This window comes from Olea europaea, chromosome 13 (genome assembly GCF_002742605.1).
Source record: "Olea europaea var. sylvestris chromosome 13, O_europaea_v1, whole genome shotgun sequence".
Taxonomy (NCBI): Eukaryota; Viridiplantae; Streptophyta; class Magnoliopsida; order Lamiales; family Oleaceae; genus Olea; species Olea europaea.
Genome location: NC_036249.1, coordinates 28,098,175 through 28,105,392, shown reverse-complemented (window position 1 = coordinate 28,105,392; position 7,218 = coordinate 28,098,175). Strand labels below are relative to the sequence as shown.

The 7,218-nt window shown below is 38.2% G+C and overlaps 1 pseudogene; it reads right to left on the bottom strand.

Annotated features, from left to right (window-relative positions):
• Window positions 1-589: 589 nt before the first annotated feature.
• Window positions 590-6,465, bottom strand: LOC111408273 (annotated as a pseudogene).
• Window positions 6,466-7,218: the final 753 nt, after the last annotated feature.

The window sequence follows — 7,218 nt, the reverse complement described above, 5'->3', positions numbered from 1 at the left end:
TATACTAATGAATAAAAATGTCCAAAACCATCAAATTATGGTAATAATTTGATTTCATAAGAATTCTATCAAAACTAGGAAGTTCGGCCAAAATTAGAAAATTCGCCAATTTTTTAGCATGTACGGCCGCATAGTGTAAATCCATGTGGTCGCATGGTTCAACAGGAATTAGCCTTTTGGTTTTTGATATGCATGTGTGCGGCCACATGTGGTTTTGCCTGTGCGGCTACATGGTGTTGTCTTCAGCCTTCGCTTTCGTCGCTTGATAACAAATTGATCCAAGTTGATTCGACCTTCGACCCGACATGAAAGTTGCTCCATTTTGAGTCCCGAACATGGTTCCATCAATGGTTTCTTGAACGAGCAATCCCATCGCTTATTTCACTTGCTTTGGCCTTGATCGCATCATTGGTCCACCATCAACTATCAACGGGTCTCATCTCGAACTTGCCTTCGTCGGGCTTGACTCCCGGATCATATCATCCCCTCCCTCTTCAAAAGGATTCGTCCTCGAATCTAAACCTGCATCAAATAGAGAGAGGTTAGATACATTAAAAGTAGCTGAAACATTATACTCAACAGGTAAATCCACTTTGTATGCATTGTCATTGATCCTCTCGATGATTTGAAACGGTCCATCGCCTCGTGGTTGCAATTTTGATGTCCTCTGTTCTGGAAAACGCTCTTTTCTGAAATGTACCCAGACCCAATCTCCGGGCTCAAATGTAACGCGTCTTCTTCCTTTATTTGCTTTTGATGCAATCAGCTTTCCTTTCTCTTCGATCTTCATCATGACCTTTTCATGGAGTGTTTTCACCATCTCGACTTTTCGTTTCCCATCCAAGTTACCTCGTTCATGCATAGGCAAAGGTATTAAATCCATAGGTGTTAGTAGATTAAAACCACAAACAATTTCAAAAGGAGAAAATGAAGTAGTACAATGTATAGCTCGATTATATGCAAACTCTATAAACGGTAAACACTCTTCCCATGATTTCAGATTTTTATTGATTACTGTCCTAAGTAGTTGAGTCATAGTTCGATTAACTACCTCAGTTTGTCCATCTGTTTGTGGGTGACAAGTTGTAGAAAATAATAACTTAGTTCCTAACTTACTCCACAGAACACGCCAAAAATGACTCAAAAACTTCACGTCCCTATCAGACATTATACTTTTAGGTACTCCATGTAAACGTACTATTTTCCTAAAGAATAAGTCTGCAATATTAGTAGCATCGTTAGTTTTATGACATGGTATGAAGTGCGTCATCTAACTAAATCTATCGACCACTACAAATATTGAATCCCGACCCCTTTTTGTCCTAGGCAAACCTAACACAAAGTCCATAGATATGTCTACCCAAGGTTCACTAGGTACAGGCAAAGGAGTATACAAACCATGGGGTTGAACCTTAGACTTAGCCTTTTTACAAGTTATGCACTTTCCACATATTTGTTCTATGTCATGTCGCATTTTAGGCCAATAAAAATGTTTCCCTAAGATGTCTAAAGTCTTTTGAACCCCGAAGTGTCCCATTAAACCACCCCCATGTGCTTCCCTTACCAATAATTCACACAAAGAGCAATTAGGAATGCACAACTTATCTTCCCTAAACAAATATCCTTCATGCCTATAGAATTTATCAAATGTACCTTTGTCGCATGAAGCATAAATATTAGAAAAATCACAATCAGATTCATACATGCCCTTAATATGCTCGAAACCAAGTAATTTAGTACTTAATGAATTTAAAAGCACGTATCTTTGAGACAACGCATTAGCAACTATATTTTCATTACCTTGTTTGTACTTGATGACGTAGGGAAATATCTCGATAAACTCCACCCATCTCGCATGTCTTTTGTTCAACTTACCTTGACCTTGCAAATGCTTTAAAGATTCATGATCGGTGTGTATCACAAATTCCTTTGGCCATAAGTAGTGCTACCAAGTCTCCAATGCTCGAACAAGTGAATACAGCTCCTTGTCATATGTCGGATAATTCAATGTTGCCCCACTCAACTTTTCACTAAAGTAAGCAATAGGTCTCCTTTCCTGCATTAACACTACTCCTATACCTATTCCTGATGCATCACACTCAACCTCGAATGTTTTATCAAAATTTGGTAATGCCAAAATAGGTGCTTTACATAGCTTATCCATAATTGTGTTAAATACAATTTCTTGAGATTCTCCCCAATGAAAACCTATACTTTTCTTTACTATTTCAACCAATGGTGTGGTGATGGTGCTAAAATCTCTTACAAATCGCCTATAAAAACTAGCCAATCCATGAAAACTCCTGTTCACGAAATATTTCTTTTCGATTTTAAAACCCACCGCAAGTGTACGGTTCGTTAACAAGTACTAAAATGGACTATGAGTCCAAGTATCGTTCCCACGAGGATTGAATTAGCTCTAATTAGACTAATATGACCTTAACCGAATCTAATTGAATGAAAATTTGATTTAAATGTGAAAAGCCCTAATTTTGGAAGAAATCCCCAATTTGAAACCCTAATTGCAAAGAAAACCCTAATTTCAAAATTGGAAACCCTAATTTCGAAATTTCACTAATCGAATGAAATAAACACGCAACTGAAATGTAAATATGCAATTTTAGAACTAATGTATTGAAATGAATCGAAATGAAATCATTAAGAACTCGAATCCCCAATTGACTATTAAAAACCCTAATTTCACAAATTCAACGAATCGATGGAACAAAATCCGAATTCAATGTTCCTAAATTATCCAATACACTCTCTCGATATATATTGAATCTACTCTTACACACCACCAGCCTATATTTCTATGGATGATGCAATGTACAAGAATGCATGACTTTTTATGAACATCTTCATGAATTGCATAAAGCATAGAGGTAAGTTTCCATCCCCTATCGGACCCTATGTCAATTTATATTCTATTGAATTTATTCCCCTTCTTTCGAATGCAAAGAACAAATCATCTACAATCACATAATAATTGGCCAAATAATTATGGAAGCATTCAAATCATATAAATCAAACATTTGTCCAATCGAAACTATTGTTGAATTAATGAAATAATGGAAATTTAAATCATCAAATTCCTAATGAACAAAAAAATTAGCCTATCATGTTTTGAAGAAAATTACAAAGATTGAATAAAGGAGAAGACATCACCCTATTAAAATTTATGCTTGAAATCTTCAATCTTGATGAAATCTTCCCCCTTCTTGCATAAACTCTTGGATCTTGATGTTATTATGTGCCTTTTTTCTCCCAAAATCATCTACCCTAGTTCTGGACGTGTTTTAGGGTATATATAGCGTGCCCAAATTAGGTAAGAAAGGAGTTGGAATCGAAAAAGGAAACTGCAGAAAATCCCCCCGAACTTTCTTCTATGCGACCGCATAGAAGGAAACTATGCGGTCGCATAGATCAAATGAACTGGCCAACAATTTTCCCTGCCTCCATCTATGCGACCGCATAGATGGTTACACTATACGGTCGCATAGATATAACCATCTATGTGATTTTTACATTTTGGTCCCTGAACTTCCTTGTTGCTTCTCTTGATTTCTTTCTTCGATTTCTTCATCTTTTCAACAAATTTTATCTTCCAATTGATGATTGACACCATCAAATCTCATGCCACTCATTCGGCACATCTTTTGAGTATTTGCACTTTAGTCCTCCAACTTTCAATTGTCTTCATTTCAGTCCCTCTTCAATACTTTCTTCTTCCAATTGTTTTGCTTTGTCATTGAGCTCATACTCAGCATGTTTTACTCTCATTCTGCATTTAGCTCAACTTCTCAATAATTGCACTGTTGATCCTCGAACTATCAAATTGTTGCGTTTTGGTCCTTCTTCGGCTCTTTTCTCCTGAATTCCACAATTTCCATTGAATTACCTACAATGCATGAATTTAACTGGATTAATTCACAATTCAACGATTTTATCCATGTTTAAGTCATGTTTGTGAACCAAATAAGTGTGTAAAAACACACTTATCAACTCCTAACTTCAGTTATAGTCTTAGGTGTTGGCCATTCCTTTATAGCTTTTATCTTTTTTTCATCGACTTCCACCCCATTAGCACTAACCACAAATCCTAGGAAAACAACTCTATCCATGCAAAATGTGCACTTCTTGAAATTAGCATATAGTTGTTCCTTTCGCAACACAACAAGCACACAATTTAAATGTTCTAAATGCTCATCTAGGTTTTTGCTATAGATTAAGATGTCATCAAAATAAACTACAACAAATTTCCCAATAAAAGCACACAAAACATGGTTCATTAAACGCATAAAAGTGCTCGGTGCATTAGTGAGTCCAAATGGCATAACTAACCATTTATACAATCCATACTTAGTCTTAAACGCCGTTTTCCATTCATCACCCTCCCGCATGCGAATTTGATGATACCCACTCTTAAGATCAATCTTACTAAAAATATAAGCACCATGCAACTCATCAAGCATATCATCTAGCCTAGGTATTGGGTGACGATACTTTACCGTGATATTATTGATAGCTCGGCAATCCACGCACATTCTCCAAGTCCCGTCCTTCTTAGGCACCAGCAAAACAGGTTCAGCACATGGACTCATGCTCTCCCTAACATAACCTTTGCTCATCAACTCCTCCACTTACTTTTGAAGCTCCTTCGTCTCCTCGGGATTGCTTCGGTAAGCTGGTCGATTCGGTATGACAACTCCGGGTACAAAGTCAATCTGGTGCTCGATGCTTCTGATTGGTGGCAATCCACTTGGCATCTCCTCAGGAAACTTATCGTCGAACTCCTGCAATAAAGACTTAACCAAACTAGGGAGGGATGTGTTAGAATCCTCAAAATTGAGGAGGGACTCCTTGTACACTAACAATATCATTTGCCTATTATCGCTTATAGCCTTTTTCAACTCACTCTCTTTTGCATAGAAGTTGACCTTTGGCTTTTCTCTCTACTCAGCTGATTCTTTTTCTCTCCTCTCAACTGACTCTTTTTTTTCTCCGCTCATGTGACTTCTCTCTCTTTTCTCCACTCTCAGCCACCTCACTATTTTCTCTCTTATTGATGGTTTCACTATTGCCTCTCTTTTTTCCTGAATCTCTTATTCTCTCGTCTTCCTCACTTTTCAGCTTGATTTGATCTCCATACACTTGTACCGGTGTTAATGGTGCAAGAGTAATAATCTTCCCATCCTTGACAAAGCTATAACGATTCCTATAACCATCCTGCGTGACCCTTCTATCATATTGTCATGGTCTTCCTAACAAGATATGACCCACATGCATAGGCACCACATCACATACTACTTTATCACTGTAACTTCCAATTGAGAAATTAATTAAAACTCTTTTATTCACCCTAACTTCCCCACTTTTATTCAACCATTGCAACTTATAAGGCCTAGGGTGTCTTAACAATTTTAGTCCTAATTTCTCAACTAAAGTTGTACTAGCTACATTCGTGCAACTCCCACCATCAATAATCATACTACATACCTTATCGTTGACGTAACTACGTGTGTGGAATATATTTTCTCGCTGCTGGTCCGAATCATCCACCTTAACTTGAGTGTTAAGAGCTCTCCTTGACACCAACGATTTCCCAACAGTAAACTCCAATTTTTCTTCTTCTTCAACGTCCTCCAATGTAGGCATGTCCTCAAACTCTCCTTCACTTTCACTCACCACCTCTCCATTATCCAACAAAACCATTACCCATTTATTTGGGCATTGAGAAGCAATGTGCCCTGACCCCAAGCATCTGAAACACTTGATGTCTCGATTCCTTGATGGTTGTGAATCTGTTTTGGGTACTGTTTTGCTAGCACCTTCTTCTTTCCCTTTCTGCCACTCATTCCAACCTTTAGGTATAGCCTTATCACCTTTGTTGTTGTTGTTCCACCCTGGCTTCCAAGATGGATTAACATTCGAAGTTCCTAACGGCTGCCTAGCTGCCCCTTTCCTCTTCAGCTGTCTCTCTACCTTCATAGCCACATGCAACATGTCTTCCAACTCCACATAATGCTGCAACTCCACTACATTGGCAATTTTCCCATTCAACCCATTCAAGAATCGTGCCATGGTAGCCTCCCAATCCTCCACCACATTGGCCCTAATCATGAGTATTTCCATCTCCTTATGATAGTCCTCTACACTTTTCGACCCTTAATATAGACCTTGTAGTTTTTGATGGATCTCTCGGTAATAGTGGCTAGGAACAAACCTCTTTCTCATCAATGACTTCAATTCCTCCCAAGTGCTAATTGGTCTTCCCCCACTCCTACGTTGTGAAGTAATCACTTGATCCCACCATGAAATTGCATAGTCACTGAACTCCAAAACTGCTTACTTCACCTTTTTCTCCTCCGAGCAGTCATAACACTCGAAGATCATTTCAACCTTCCTTTCCCACTCTAGGTATGCCTCGGGATCACTCCCTCCTTTGAATGAAGGAACTATCATTTTTATATTTCTCAAATTTCCATCCAACTCCTCCCCGCGATCATTCTGAGCCCTTCTATCGAACCTATGGCCTCTATTCATCATCCTTCCCATCTCAACACCGTGAAATTCATCTTCGCCCATGTCACTCCCATATCCATACTCCTCTCGCCTTTTCCTCCTAGGCTTCCATCTATCCGGTCCTCTGGGATTGGTTACATCCACTCGATGACCCCAACTAAGATTAGCTACCGATGTATCTAATCTATTCATCCAAGCCTCCTGCTTCTCCAACCTTTCTCTCACATCTCCAAATGCCCTCTCAAACCTCTGTACTAAATCCTTTGATGCATTGCTATTATTACCTTGTCGGCTTGAGTTTGATTCTGCCCTTTCTAACATCCTAACACTAAAAATTTTATTTTACTACCTCACCAAAAGTCACTCGAAACACACACAAGGGCTTTTACCCTCTATTAAGCTCACCTCTCTACCTTTTACCATTCAATTCTTTCAACAATTGCTTCTAGGAACAATCAATGAACTCAATCAATCAATCAATTCTTGTAGAATTCCCCAAACCGGATGTGACTCAATAATTGTAACAAAGGACTTAAAGAAAACTTTTAAAACTTGATTTGAATTGAAGGAATGGAATGATTCAATGTGTCCAAGTAATTTAGAAACTAATGAATAATAAAAGTTGATATTTGACGGATCAATAATATTTAACAAGTTTTTTTTACTGTACGGATGAACAGTACCGTATGGATG